Source organism: Gopherus evgoodei, chromosome 2, assembly GCF_007399415.2.
Source record: "Gopherus evgoodei ecotype Sinaloan lineage chromosome 2, rGopEvg1_v1.p, whole genome shotgun sequence".
NCBI classification, from domain to species: Eukaryota; Metazoa; Chordata; order Testudines; family Testudinidae; genus Gopherus; species Gopherus evgoodei.
Genome location: NC_044323.1, coordinates 219,839,530 through 219,855,913, shown reverse-complemented (window position 1 = coordinate 219,855,913; position 16,384 = coordinate 219,839,530).

The following is a 16,384-nucleotide window of genomic DNA, read 5'->3' as shown; positions in this document are numbered from 1 at the left end:
TAGGCATTTCTGTAGCCATGTAAATTGTGAAAGGCACACTGCCCTCTTCTGAATGTGTTATACTCATGAGTATCTGAGTATACTCATGTACAAAAATCTTCTGGCTCCTGGTTGTGACATAACCCCTGTGAAATATGAGATTAAACAACTCAGCACTACCACTGTAACAGTGATCATAAACTGAATGTTAAAGGAAAACTGCCCTTATGGTGAGAATGAGGCTGTCGGCCTAAGCTGTTTTCTGGCAGTAGACAAGAAGAAAGGAGGGATGAGGGAAGCATTAGGGGTGTGTGGAGCAGTAACTTATGTAAGGCATAGATCCAAGATTCCAAACTTGTGGTTTATGATGTTACCAGAAACCATCAATAGAATTACAGCTCCATAATTCACAGCTACATGTTTATTCTCTGTATAACACACAATACTTAGGGACCTAAGGTTTATGATGGCAAGCTATTGACGGGGGACTGAAGAAATGACCAATAGTGAATCTCAGTTTCATAACTGAAGTGCATTACTGCCTGTGGAAGGTCACTTTTTCAATTCAAGGTTAATAGTGACTTCTCTAAAGTAAAATATCCACTCTGTATTTAGTTTATTAAACACTAAACAAAATGAATACACAAGAAGTTTCTGTGGGGAGATTTTCAAAGACACAAAGGGTGCCTAACTTCCTTAGGCTTTTATGAAAATCCCATCCTGAATGCTTCTATGTATGCCAGGGATGATTTAAATAGTAAATGATGGAGGGAACTGTCATATTTGCAGATGCCATTTTCCTGCCTTGAATTTGAAGTCTCAATGTTCCCATCATTACAAATGACATGGGTATTATAAAAGTCTGACCCAGCTCTCATTAATTTAAATGGAACTGGATCAGATCCAAAGGGAACTTTTGAGTATACATTAGGCTCAAATGTCCCAGCAATTATGTGGGTGAAAATGGACAATCCTATAGTCTCAAATGAACTCCAACAAAAAAATAAGACAAAAACACTCTGTCACCCATTGGTGAACCCTTGTCACAGAGCGATCACTCCATATCAGATCTCCCAGTCCTTGTGCTCACAGGAAACCTGCACAACAACTTCAAAAGCTAAGCCTGGGAATTTAAATTTATCATGCTGCTAGATACCAAAATTCATGGCATTGACACTTGTTTTATGACTTATTCTCACAATCGGTAACCTACTAACCCTCCTTTGTCCTATGATGGCAGAGGTATTAATTGCCCATTTCACTTTAACTGGTCTCCTGCAACATGTGTTAACACCTTATGCTTAACAATCTGTCCCACCTAGTATTTAGCTGCGACACTGATTACTTATTCCAGACCAGAAGAAGAGCTCTGTTCAACTCAAAAACTTGTCTCTTCCACCAACAGAAGTTGGTCCATTAAAAGATATTACTTCACTCACTTTGTCTCATAGATAAATTAGACAACTGTCATTTATGACATGGAAGTGTTAATTACATACCAGTGTGATGCTCTGCCTTTGGGGCTGGCTGTTGGGAAACCATGGTTCCAATGTAGCCTGCTGCACATGTGGATGTCTTTGCAGGTGCCGGATTACTTTGACTTACTATATTTTATGCTATCTTTTAATTTAACTTTTTTTAGTTTATACAGTATTAACGCATTTGGTTGTGGGAAGAAGGGGCTGCGATGTTAGAAGACTGTAACTATAGGACAAATTGTCTAGAGTAGTCATATCAAAATGGCTGACTTCATGTCTTATTATTATTCCTTAGAATAATTCAGTTTGCTAGGTCACGTTAAGGCTCATTCAGTCAGTGACATATCGTTGAAGGTAACTGGATTCAGATCAGTTCTCATCCAAGGGATTTTCAGAGCAACAACTGTTCTCTGCCTAAGTTTACAAAACAATATTGTCTAGACTCAGTGTTGCATACTAAATCCAGGCTTGGCCTGCTGGTGTTTCAGCCTGGAATCAGGGTCCGTGAGTGACCCGCCCTTCTGTTCCCTAATTTAATTTTTTATAGGATGACTTTGTATTGGAATTGTTATGGTAAGAGATATTGTATCCCACTTTTTCTTGAAAAGATATTTCCCCACTGTTGCCTATAACAATAGAAAATTACTTTATATAATACCCCATGTCACTGAGGAGTTTTTCTAATATGCTAAAATATAGTAATATACAAAGTGCTGGTAGAATAGACATAAAAATAATTTTATATGAATCATGCACATTCATTTATAAAATATAACAAATTAATACTTTCTTCACTTCACATGTTTCATATATGTATATTTCAGTTCTGTTTGAAATTGAACAGGGGAAGGAATAAGATAATGGGAAGGGAAAAATAAATATTATTAATATCATTCTATAAGAAACTTGATCTATTAGTTTTTGGAAACCTTAATTAAATTGGTAAATATTTTCCATGTTTTCATGAAATTATGGATAACTCTGTTCATCTGTTTTGTTGAACCTTCCACTGAATTACGTTGCCTTTTCAGTTAAAGAAAATCATTTTTAGTGTTGCTTTTAAAATGTCTACCAATTTTTAAAGGTATAATTAATAGGTGATGCACTTAGTTTTAGGACTGTTGTGGGCAATAGAGGCATATTTCATTCTCACATGTAGCTGATTATGTTACATACCTTTTCTATTGTGTTCCATTCATACAACTGATGTCTGAATGTAGCAACATTAAGTTCCAAGGCATCGCCAGGATCTGCTAGCATGGACCCTTAATGCCCTCATGAGATCCCATTAAAGTGGCTCAGGAACCTCATTTTAGCCAAAACCTGGAGGGGTCCCAAGCCCTTACCTTCTAAGTCCTGTAAGGTTCAATCCTCTCACCCTCTTTATTCAGTATCTATATGAAGCCACTGGGAGATCAGGTGGATCAAGAATAGCTGAAGTGATAACAGTGTGGAGACAATCAATTTTTATACCTCCTTTTACATGAAATGTAAACAGCACCATCTTTCCTGTCTCAACACTTTGCAGAAAGCAGCATCTGAATGAAGATCAGAGGGCTGAAACAGAATGGATGCAAGACTAGGTAGGCAACAAGGGAAATGCTTTGAATAATTTGTGTCTAACATTCTTCACTATTGCAGGCATATGCTTTCAGATTTGATCCATAGCTCTGGGTTCTTCTCAGTGCTCAGGCAATATTCTGTTTCTGTAATATGCTATATTGTACCATGTTTTCAGACTGTAAACTCCTTGGGGCAGGGAATCAATTTCTTTGCCATAGTTATTGTCCATTGCAATGTACATGAAGAGCACCATATAAAATGAAAAATCATAAACATCTTAGGCCAAATTCAGACCCTAGCATAGTAATAAGCCACTGGAATGACTATTACTGTTAAAAGAATTTAAATGGAATTTTTAAAACAAAAATTTAAAAAACAGTTTTGCAGTGATTTTATGCACTGTACCTTTTCAGTATGAAAAATAGTTCCTTTAGGTAGCTAATAGAAAATAGCAGGAAAAAGAAAAGTGCTGCTCTGGGCATGGTAGTTCCTGTCACCTACCCATTCCTTGCTTTAAAACATTGGTGGACTCTTTCCATATAAAATGAGGAGAAAGAGTCTCTTTTTCTGGAAAGGAAGTGGTGTGTGACAATTATGTCCTGTAGTGAGTTGATACATGGCTCTAACCTCACCGAAAAGGTCAATCAGAATATAGCTTTGGAAACTGGTTATGCAGGACATCAACATGAGAAACTCCATGCCTTTTGGGAGCAGCCCACTTCCTTACTTGTGTAAAAAAGCTGTGTGGCTTAGAAAATTTAGCTCACATATCAGAATGGGTCAATTAAAAAAAAACTTGTTTTGAGATTTCTTTTTTAAAATGAGTTATATGTTATGCCCATTTTGTCACATAAATGTGGTAGTCTGGAGTTTTTTAATTTCTTTTAAAGAAAAATTAAAATACTAACATTGGTTGTAACATTATTTAATTTTGTTCTCTATTCTAAATTATGCTTATTCACCCATATATTCCTTCTCAGACTATTCATTTAGAAAGAAGGTTTTGTAATAGTCACATTTAATTTATCAGGGTGCAATAATTTGTGTTTCCCAATCATCTTGCAGACTTTGGTTCATTATACTATTGTTTCACATGAGTAAGTTAGCAAAGTTTGGATTGATTGACTTTAATTAACTAAAACTGGTTCCAGGCTGTGCATCTATTGTCATGGTAGCTAGCCTCAAAGCCCCAAACTGTTCAGTAATGGCAATATAACGTAATATCAATATGAAAACTCTAGCAAATGTTTAATATTGAGTTTGTCACTATATGAACAAAAATAACACAAGTAGAGAAGGGAGAAATGGCTGCTAGGACAAGTGTTTCACATATGACTTTGGGGAATCACATCCTTTCAAAGCTTTGAGGGCCTTAATGTCTTCACTTATTGGCATAGAGTTGACAAAAAAACTGAATAAAGAACATGTATATGGTTTGGATAGATGCAAGGCCCAAGCCTTCTTGTTTTTAAAAAAACTCAAGTCAAACTTAAGACAACCAGAGAAAATGCATGTGGAAATTTTTCTTTGTATATTTTAATGAAAGGGGTCTTGCTGGTTACACGGGTAATCAGTGCAAGGTTTGAACCTGTTTTCTAATAATAACTGTGCTCTAACCTTTAGAAAAATTATTCCTGTAAATTACGTAAAGTATGACACACTGAGGAAATAGCTGAGCCTAAAGCCTATGTCAGCATGAACAAATATCACTCTTCTTGGATTGCTCAACTTATTGGAAAAAAACCCCAAAGACTAGTGGGTTGTAATGGGCGCTGCAGGTGCTCAGCACCTCTGAAAATCATGAGGTTGCAGTCTTGGAAAGCTAAAAGCGTTATAAAGCAGGCTATATACTGCAAAGTGAGCCGTCATCTAGAATGTTAGACTTGGTATATAATTACAGCCAAAAACTACATTAAGAGAACATTAACATGGGAAAAGTGAAGCACATAGAAGTTAGGAAATGCCAGAATTAAGGTTGCATGTGCAGCATGCCGACAGCAGAGGAATGTTGAGACTCTCTTCCATTCCAGGTTCTGGAGGAGATTGTGCTCTAGTGGTCGAAGATCCTTGTGCCCCTGATCCCAGCTAGTCTGATACATCCTGCCCCTGTCCAAATCTCCTTGCCCAGTCAGTCCCAGTTTCACCCTCCCCCACACGGACCTCTTTATCTGAGCTCAGTTTTCACACATACTACCACCATACCACTGGCTTCCATTCCCTGTCCTCCACCCCTATTGCCCCACCACCACCACTTCCTGGTCCTGACCCAGCTTTTCTATGTACACCAGTCCACCCACCAGCGCCCAGTCCCCTTACCCAGCTTTTCTCAGTCACCCAGTCCCACCCCACAGTCTCCACACAACTCCCCACTCCCCAGGGTCCTTGTCCCAGTGTAATCCCCCTGCAGCTCCTCACCCTCCAAGGTCCGGTTCTTATTCCCTCTGCATTTGAGTCAGGTTGATTCCTCTTCCACCCTGCCAGGGGGCAAAGAGGGATGGCACTGAGAGCACAGGAGAGACAGGCTCACTGCTCTTAATTCTGGTGTCCAGCAGCCTGTGGCAGCCAGGAACAATTGCAGGGAAACCCTGCTCAGCCCTGAAGCCCTGGCCTGCACCCTGAGGGGAGGGCGGGAGAGACGCATGAATAGGAGCTGTGAGGGCATGAACAGGGCCGGAGAAACCCATTAGGCAATCTAGGCGGTCACCTAGGGCGCTAGCATTTGGGGGGCGGCATTTTGGGTCCTTCGGTGGTGACTGCGGTGGCCGGATCTTTGGCTGCCCCAGTCGTCATTGGCATTTAGGCAGAGGGAACTGGGGCAGGAGGGCACGGGGAGGGCTGCCTGCAACAAGTGGGGGGGGCGGCACGCAGGGGAACTCCCTGCCCCAGCTCACCTCTGCTCCGCCTCCTCCCCTGAGCATGCTACCTTGCTCTGCTTCTCTCCCTCCCAGGCTTGCGGCACCAAACAGCTGATTGGTGCCACAAGCCTGGGAAGTGGAAGAAGTGGAGTGGTGACGGCATGCTCAGGGAGGAGACGGAGCAGAGGTGAGCTGGGGCGGGGAGCTGCCACACGGACTCCAGGCCTGGGAGAGCTGCCTCGGGGGGGCACCTCAGGGTGGAGGGTGGAGCTGCCATAGAAGTGGGGAGGTCAGGGCGGATGGGGGTATGGGGAGCTGTTCCAGGGGGGGCCTTAAGTCAGAGGACTGCTACAGGGCTTAGGGGGGGCGCAAGGTGGAAATTTCACCTAGGGCACAAAACATCCTTGCACTCGCCCTGGGCATGGAGCATGCTCACTGTAGATGGAATCATCAAAGAATTTAGTTGTCAAACTCTAACAAGTCTCTACTGAGAATATACAAACTGAGGTTTTTTTCAGAGGTTTATAACTTGGCCACATTTGGCTGAATTTTCACAGCGCTAGCAGAAGGCACATCTCTGATGCCCTCCCTCCTCCTCCCCCTCACCAAACATCAAGATCTTGCTCCATAGCATAAAGATGCTAGAGCTTCAAGTGCTTTCACACGTCCGTTCCATTGCAGGAGAGTGAGCACCCAGTGCACAACTGTTAGAGAGGTTTTTTTTTCCCTTAGCACTACCCTTTGGGGCAGCACGAGCACTCTCTGCTGCCATGCACCACTGCATGCACGTTTGCCCCCCAAACCTCACCATCAAAAGTTCCTTTTTACTGCCCATGATGGCCGCTGATGCAATTACAGGCTTGTGACTGCAAGGCCTTTCCTAGTTCCTTGTAAAATATACCAATTTTTATTTAGCATAGTCTCATAGTTAGCGTTTTAGATAGTCTCTAAGGTAATGGTTTGTCAGGTATAAATTTCAATTGAGTTTTCGGTACTGATAACAGTGCCAGAACTATGCCTCAGTCTCTGGGGTTCAAATCAGGCCACTCATGGAACAAATCAATGCCAGTGAGCAACCTATACCCCAGCTGCCTTAAGTGCTTGGTAGAGTCCAATGTGATTGAGAAATGTCACATCTGTAAAGGATTTAAGTCTTGCACAAAAAAGGGCAGAGTGGCCAAGCGTACATATACTCTTACAGAGGCAGCACTCCAACCTCCCAAAAAGCTGTCTAGGGGAGAGGCAGGGACACCAGGCATCAGTGCCCAAAGGAGAGGACTCAGAGAAGATGGACCTTTGGGGATGAAAACTTTATTCTACAGTGGATCTGTAAAACAACAGGCACTCCTTGGTTGCTATGACTTCTCCTTGAGGGATAACATATGACCAAATAACTGGAGGTAGGAATTCATTGCAGTGGTGGAGGAGGGCAAGCTAGTGGCCAGAACAACTCTTCAGGGCAATAGGAGGCAGCTGATTCTGCATCTTGAGCTATGGCAACTTCAGTAACTATGAGAAGACGTTCATGACCACAGTCATCCAGCCTCCCTCCAGAGGTCCAGCCGACCAGACAAGATTTCCCATTTGTAGGTCCTGCTCTGACAAGAGAGATGATAGGCTCCATAGCCTAAAGGATTCTAGAGTGATGCTAAAGTTGGTTGGAATCTATATGCTGGCAATGAAAAGGAAGGAGTTCTGGCTGCAACAGCTATTTGGGTTTTGTGCCTAGGTCAAAGAACTCTCAAGAGAAAGGGGCAGAAATTACTGAAGGTGACCACAGCCACCCTCCTCTTCTGCAGCCACAGGTTCCTTCCAACCAGCAGCTTTGTCCAAACAAGTGTTTTGACGCATTGGTCAAGGACGGACGACCAGTCCCTAGAGTGCCATCTGCTCCTACCCCTATATTTGCCAATCACTTATTCCACTTGCAAAGTGCTTGGACCCACATCATCTCAGATCAGTGGGTCTTAAGAACATAGATTTGGGATACACCCTCCTGTTTGTTTCTGTTCCCTCTTTCCACCCCGCATCCCTATCCCACTTCAGTGACTACTCTCATAAGACTGTCCCTCAGCAGGAGGTCCAACTGCTCCTTCAGGCAGGAGCCATTGATATAGTTCCTCTGTTTCTCAAGGGAAAAGGGTTTTAGCTTTGCTATTTTCTTATTCTAAAAGCAAAAGGTGGTCTCAGATCTAGCCTAGATTTAAGAGTATTAAACAAATTCTCAAGGAAAATAAAATTCTTCATTGTTCCCCTAGCTTCCATTATTCCTTCCCTGGTGCAAAGGGACTGCAGTGCTGCCCAAAGTTGAAAGATGCTTATTTCCACATGGAGAGCCACCAGACCCACAGGAAATTTCTCACATCTATGATAAATGGAATTCAGCACCAATTTACAGTGCTTTCATTCAGCCTATTGGCAGCTCCCCTCATTTTCACAAAATGGTTACTAACCTTCCTGTAACTGCTGTCCTTCGAGATGTGTTGCACATGTCCATTCCACAGCCTGGCCTCCTTCCCCTCTCATCTCTGGTAAGAAAGAACTGAGCGGGGGTGGGGTGGCTCTGCCCTTTATGCCTGCACGCAGTGGCATGTGTCAGCAGAAGCCACCCCAATGGGTACTGCGAAGGAAAAAGATCTCTGACAACCATGCAGTGGGTGCATACACCCTTACAGTGGAACGACCATGTGCAGCACCTCTCGCAGAACAACCATTACAGAAAGTTGTAACCGTTTTTTCTCAACCAAATAGCTGTAAGAATATTTTTAACATGGGAAAACAACATATTTTCCTGTCACCTAATTCTCAGAAACAGCTGAATTGTTTTAGCTGAAATTTTCCCAAAAATTCAGCCTGAGATAGACACTTGGCATAAAAAAAAAAATTAAGCCCCCAACAGTTAAAATTTAGCAAAGTTATAAGTGACTGAGAACAGGGCTTATAATGGGAAGTGTTGGGCAACTTTAACTATAGGTGTCACTGCCAGCTCCTCCTATAGCAGTGACTCTCAAACATTTTCACTGGTGACCCCTTTCACATAACAAGTCGCTGAGTGTGACCCCTCCCTTATAAATGAAAAACACTTTAACACCATTATAAATGCTGGAGTCAAAGCAGGGTTTGGGGTGGAGGGTAACAGCTCGCGACCCCTTTATATAGCAACCTCACGACCCCCTGAGAGGTCCTGACCCCCAGTTTGAGAACCCCTGTCGTATAGTGTAGGCCAGATTCTAATATGCTTACTCAGTCTGAATAGTACCTTATTCCATGAGTAAACCCACTGAAGTGCAGAGATTTCTGCATGGCTGTGTCTGTCAGGACCGTGCCCATAGCATATTCCACTTACTTGTTTTCTCCCCCCCACCCCTGATCTGAGAACTTGCCAGAGGATGTCACTCATTGCATTTTGACAGCCATAGGAAGTCAGCAAGGAAGGGTAAGGGATGTCTCTAACTATCCCCATCAGTCACTTTTGGGGAAATATTCTCTCCATTTATTATTTTAACTAGCATTAGTTTAGCATTAGGCAAGTTTTATCACGTGTTTGATTCTGTTGGATGTTTATCTTCCATTAGGCTCCATTGAGCTTCTCCAGCTTCATTGTCGGTGTCCTTTCCATATCAGGATGATGGTGATAAATCTGGTTTTATAAAATATTCTAAGAATTTTGGGGAGAAGACCTGGACCCATTGAAGTCAATGGGATTTTGTCACTGGTTTCAATATTGTCCGGATTTCACCCTCAGTCTTCAAAACTTTAGCATATTTCAAAGAAGAATTATATAATCCACAGCATGGCCTTCTTCTGGGACATAACAATTTGGGACTGCTCTGTCATATAGCTTCTCTTCTGAAAGCAATTTTTTCCATGTTCTTTTCATAGAGGTGGGAGTTTGGGTCTTTTTAACTTTAAGTAATTCATAATTTGACATATTTGTTTATGCCATCACCTAGCCAATTCCTGAATTTCTCTTGGATAAGGATTTCAGGACTTTGACCTTTGTAATACAACCAACGGAAACCTTTGATCACAAATAGGTACTAGCATAAGCGAGATCTGCAGTTTTTCCAAGCTTGTTCTGCTAGTGACACTCTGATTCTAAAAACTCTTTGTGGTTTCATGTTTACCATTCCAGAGAAACATCCTAGGCTAAGGGATTGCAAGTGGATCTTGAAGTCTAGAACTCCAGGGGGTTCTATTATACTCTGAGTTTTTTGCACACATCTCCCTTTGACTTCAATGCAATTTACATGCATGCAGTTGATTGAATTGGGTCCCTGAGTTCTAGTGCCCACTCAGCTGCTGACTCACTGTGCAACTTTGGGAAAGTCAGTTAATGCCAGCTTGTGAAACTTCTACTCTTTTTGAATGGTATCTTACACGACAAATAGTCCCACTGATATCAACAGAACTACTTTTGAAATAAGCTACTACTCATTGAGAGTAAAGGTATCACAATCTGGCCTTACCTTCAGTTTCTCCTTTTGCATTAAATTGCATGTAAATTACATGACCATTTCAAAGGAGTGTTGTGGAGCTTAATTAGGTAGTGTTTGCAAAACATATTGTACTGTAAGTGTAACGGAGTGAGTAGTGTGTTATTACTATGTGTACATTATACGTTACCTCCATGTAATTTTTTTAAGCTTTGCTCCATTTGTCCTAGATTTTAAGAAGTCTTTCCTTTGTAATAATTTGAAAACTCATTTCTAAGCACGCTGTACCCATTCTCCTGTTAAAAGTGCTTGTAAAAATAAACAATAGACTCTTCCCAGGCTATGTAAGTTCCCTGCAGCCTGACCCCACGTTTGGCATCCACGGCAGACTGATGGATCCTTACTTTGTAGCAATGCTCTGATACGAATACGTTACTGAATGACTTGTTGGGGGTCTACATTCCCAAACATAAATGTCATTCTTTTTTTTTCAATCTGAAGGCATCAACGTGTTCCTTTTTAACCCTAAAATACATCATATCTTTAAAAATTGGCATTAACTAATGGTTTATTTTTTCATCAGCTGTAATCAGTTTTTGAATTCTGTTTTTTTTTTAATCCAAGTATGGTTCTCATGGTGTAGTAAATGACATTAGGCTTTTGTAAATTCTTGCAGAATATAACAGATCATTGGTTTTATAACACAGTCACTGCTTTTGCATTCTGATGAGATTATTAGTAGCAGCCTAGATTCCAACATCCCTGCATACTGTTAGTTAAAAAAAAATAAAAGTTTACTAAATGGTCTCTTGTCAACTGTATCTGAAAATCATTATAGTTTCTCTGTTTTCCCCTATATGGAGGGGTTCTTCAGCAAGTCGGTAGGTTATGTCAATATGAGGTTACAAAATTATTATAGTAACACTGTTGGTATCTCAATTGCATTATCTCTATAAACCTTGTTCTTTAGGTGTTTATAAACCACTTATAAAAACGTGCACAGGGCCAAACATGCTATGTGGGATCTGAGCCTAGAAAGAATATTTTTCCTTCACATTTTGGCTAAAATTATGTTGGATCTTTTTATATAATGTCCAAACAACTGATTAACCAGATTTCTGGTCTTTTTGCACTTCCCAACCCATAACTCTAAAGCAATTTCATTTGGGTTATAATGATTTATTCAGGTCTTTAATCTGCAGTGTAGACCTGAACCATTGGTGTTTTCAAGCCAACTGTCTTCTACCCGGTCTGCATTGCATATTTCTGTTGCATATGCCATATGTGGAACACCCATTAAAATCAGTGGGGTGTCCCATGCATGTGTCATGAGTGCAGAATGTGCACAAGGGTGCCCCACTGTATTTAACAGCCTTAGGGCAGATCAGAGAGGAAAATTTTTGTCCTAATTGCTGTTATAGGGGCTAGGATGTTGAAATTAAAAACTGGTTACTAAACGTGGCAGTTACTCTGCTTTCCATCCTGTTATTAACATACATCTGTTTTAAGTCATGACAGTCCATACTACAGATTGATACAGTACCAAATAAAGAGTTACACTGTGAAGCATAATGACTCTAGAGAAGCCATTACATCTGATATAGTCAATATTATACATTTTTTTAAATGTATAAATGCATATTTAACTGAGATATCTGATTTGCTCCAGCAGTTCTGGTCTATCAGAAACATAATATGCATGCATCCATTTTACATTTTTACCTGAGAGACAGAAGACTAGATAAATGGTAAACATTTTCTTCTTTACACCCTTCCATGAGTGTGTTTGGTTTTAAATAATAAAATGAGAGCAAAATCTAACTAAATACCTTATCTGTTTTCCCCTGATCATAGCATTAATTTTTGTCCCCACTAAAACAGTGCTGGCTTTGTCTTTGAATCTGGATTTTGTTGATTTTACTTCCCAAACGTATGTAAATGTAGCTTTTTTTAGTTTGATTGTTTAAAATTGTAGGGCAAATACTCCACTGGTCTAAACTCACTTCATTGAAGTGAGATTGCTGTACATTGAGTGGTTAGTAATATGCACTAACATGTGCTGCAAGCGACAGGAGAGACTGAACTGTTAGGTAAGCACAAATTTTACATGGAATTATGTGAGGGGAGAAATTAATAAATGAATTCAACTTTATTAAAATAGATACTTTCCATTCTACTTCACTGCAGTAAATAGGCTATAAGAGTGTGGTAATCATTTCTGAAAACAAGTGTTACCCAATAAGAAAAAGTGATGGTTGATGTGTTCCTTTGACTACATATTTAAAAATATTTTAGTGAAATCTGCTTTCCTTCCTCAATTTTTTTAAATGACATTTAATAAAGAGGTCCAGTAGTATTTAATATGAATGAAACCAATAGGGTTCTATAAAAGTTACCCTAAAAATCAATACAAACTGAATACATTATTATATTCTTTCTGTAGAAGTTGTAAACCTTCCCACTGAATTCTATAGAAAGGACTTGGTTAAAAATTGTATTGATAGATGACCATTTTCAGGTCTATACTATAGAGTTTTATGTGTGGTTGTCATTTTCCATTGCTTGATGTCCTCTTAGGAGTCTGGAAGATTAAGTGCACAGTCACACTTAAAAAACCTTCCAATTTTACCTCAGATAACTTCTCCTTAGTACTTGCAGCATTTGCTGTTGAAGGAGGGGTTATTGGCCTTACAGACTAGTACAGGAGGAACATTGTAAATATGAGGGACAGTTTGTCAACCTGAGGTGAAATCCCAGTCCCACTGAAGTCAATTAGAGTTTTGCCACTTGATTTTAATAGAGGTAGGATTTCACCCCTGCAGATAATTGCATGAGAAGCCGAAGAATTGGTGAGTGAGGATGACATCATTGGCAGAGTAGATGAATGGGGGGAAGGGCATGAGAAGAACAGACAAGTAGAAAAGAGTAGCGTTTTGAAGGGTCTGAAGGTAAGGATGAGGACAAAAAGCTTGAACTCAGTGCAATGGAAGAGGGAGAACCAATGGATGGATTTGACAAGATTTGGGCACAGCCTGGATATTTGAGGCAAGAGAGAGAGGTGGAAGTCAGACAAAACTTCTAGGTTGGTCTTGGGAAAGGAAGACCAACCTAGGGAAGGACAACTTCTAGGGAAAGACAACTTGTGTTTTCAAGAGTAATGAAGAATGTGAGTAAAGAAGGGCATTTCAGAAAATTGATCAAGGTGAAATCTAGATCCCATTGAATTCAGTGGGAGTTTTGTCAATGATTTTAGTGGGGCTGTGGGAGTTTTGTCAATGATTTCAGTGCGGCCTGGGTTTCATCCATGTTAAATTTAACCTCTTGTCAAGAAATCCAAGGGGAGAAGTTGGGGAGTTCTAGAAATGGGGTTTATTTACAGGCCACAATGGGCTTCACATCTTTGGGGAGGAAACAATGGGAAAAGGAATCATTAGTTTGGGGGAAAATGAGTCATTCGTTTGACAGGGAAAGGGGGCATTTTTGTCACAACTCATCACTAGTACAAAACCTCCTGTTCCACATCTAATTGAAATGAAGAGTGTAAAAGGTACGCTATCTATAACCTCTGTTCAGAGATATAGGATATTATCATGCAGAGAAGCCTATCCAGGCAGACCCTCGACTTTAGTGGGGCTCTGTGTGGGAACAGGGCTCTGCCCATGTGGTTCTCCTTGCAGGATCAGGGACAGAGACAATGGAAGGATGGACAGACACATCCAAATGTATAGCCAGACTGACAATTGCTAATGAAGAGGCCACCCAACCAGAAACTAAGCAGCACTCTTGTTCTACGTATAAAAACGTGAAGTGAGAATGTGCACATCCAGTATCACATACTGGCATATAGAGATGCTATGGAAACTTTCTGCAATAAGGAGAGAGAGAGAGAGAGATTCACTTTAGCTATTATTGTTTATGCATTTGTTAAGTGCAGACAGTGCGCTCTGCACTGTTTAAGACCAAAACGATGACTGTCCCTGTCCCAAAGAGTTCCCATTGCAAGATCCAAAATGTTACTTTAAATCAATGCACAATGTTGTGTGGTATGGGAGAATAATGTTTGAAAAACAAGCAACTTATCTCCTGTTCTCACATGAGAAGAGTGATACAAAGAGTGAAAAATTATCAAAGAAGAAATGTATGAAATAATGAGAAATTATTTCTGTCAAATGGATATAAGATGCTAATTGGTGATGTACTTAATCCCAGAGATGCTTGACATTCAAAGAGTGAGTGAAGTATGGCAAAGCATTTGTATAGGCCATCTGGAGATGAACACCATATTCTGCACTTGATGAGAAAGTGGCATTAAACTGAAACTTCTGATTCCAAAATCTAAATATGCATCACTCTAGGCATTGATGTTTATAGATTGACAGAAAGTTTGCAGATAAACAGAAATTTGACAAAACTCTGGCCAGAGAGAGAAGTTTACCATTGAGAAAAATGCTCCATGAGTTTATCATCCCAATATTATTAATAGTTTTAAGAATTTTCAGATATTAAACTAAAAAACAAATGCTTCAATATATATTTGTTTACAGTTTTTGCTTCTGTGGTAGCTTCATAAGAGATCCGTCTCATTTTTGTGACAGTTCCAGGGAGACTGCTTTACATCAACAAACTACAGGATTAGTATAGGGAGCATACTGTGCAGTACACAATCTGAAAGTTCAGCGGTTCTATTTGAATTCTTTTTACATTGACAAGACTTTAACAAGAGATCAAAAGTTTTGTAACCAGACTATTGGTGCCTCTTCAACTTCTGACATGATTCTCAAGGTTTTCCAATGATCTTTTTTCACATGTAATTAGCCAATGGGTGAATTCATAGATTTTAAAGCCAGATGTGACCCTAGTGATCATCTAGTCTGACTTCCTGTATAACACAGGCTATGGGACTACCCTGAATTAGTTCCTGTTTGAACTAAAGCATATTTTTTAGAAAACTATACAATTGTGATTTTAAAATTTCCTTATACGGTTTTATTTCTGTAACTTCCTTTTGCTGAGGTCCCTGTCCCTGAACTTCTGCATTTATACTCTCTCATTTAGAATGTTCAGCTGTATAATGAAAGGGAGAGACAATAGAGAAATTATTATTGCACATTATAAGTCGATGCTATACCCTTCTCTGGAACACTGTGGCACTGTTCCAGTCACTGTGGGTCAGTGGTGCCAATTTGGAGGGCATTTGGGCCATAGTCCTACCACATTTAAGCAGTGGGACTGTACTAAATTAATATGGCTGCTGCTGGCGCAGACTGGAGCATCACTCCAACTGCAAGGTCACAGTAATGCTTAAATTTGACCTGGCCACCCTTAGAGACGGATGTGGCGGGAGGGGCAGCTGGGTCAAATTTCAGTGAGTGGTTTTGTGACCTGGCTCACCAGCAGTCTGTTACTATACAGCAGAGCACAGGGGAGTCCTCCAAGAACTCGACTCCTGGTGGCACAAGCTCATGTAGGTAAGAGAGAAGGAAGACTCCCTGGCTGGGGGAGACCCAGGTTCCCTACAGGATGAGGGGGAATGAACAAGAACTGGAATGGAGTCCCTGCCTGGGGTTAGACTTAAATGTCCCCCTACTCCAAGAAATATTTGAATTGGTGCCTCTACTCTGGGTCAGATGCTTCAGCAAGTTAAGGCTGCTTTGCAGGGCCGCAGTAGCACAAAACCACCTTAGTCACTTGAGGATTCTCCCTACCAGTCACCTCCTCCCTTTACCCTGCCCAATGGGTCACCATGAAAGAAATGATGGCGTAGGAGATCACAGCATATATGATGGGGAACTGAAATTGAATCTGACTAAATGAGTCTCAAACTACCGGTTTCCTCGGCTCCTGTGACTGTAAATAAAGAAGTTCTTCTCTGCTGTAGCTGTCACCAGTGAAACAATTTTGCATAATGTGCCAATTTATTAACCCAAATGTAAACAACATAAAATAATGGAACTAACATGACATTTGCCAAGTATGTCCTTGATCACTCTGAGATGTTTCACCCCATCTACCACCCTTTGTCTGTCTTGCCTAATTATATTGCAAGCTTTCTGGGTAGAGGTAATCTCTTAGA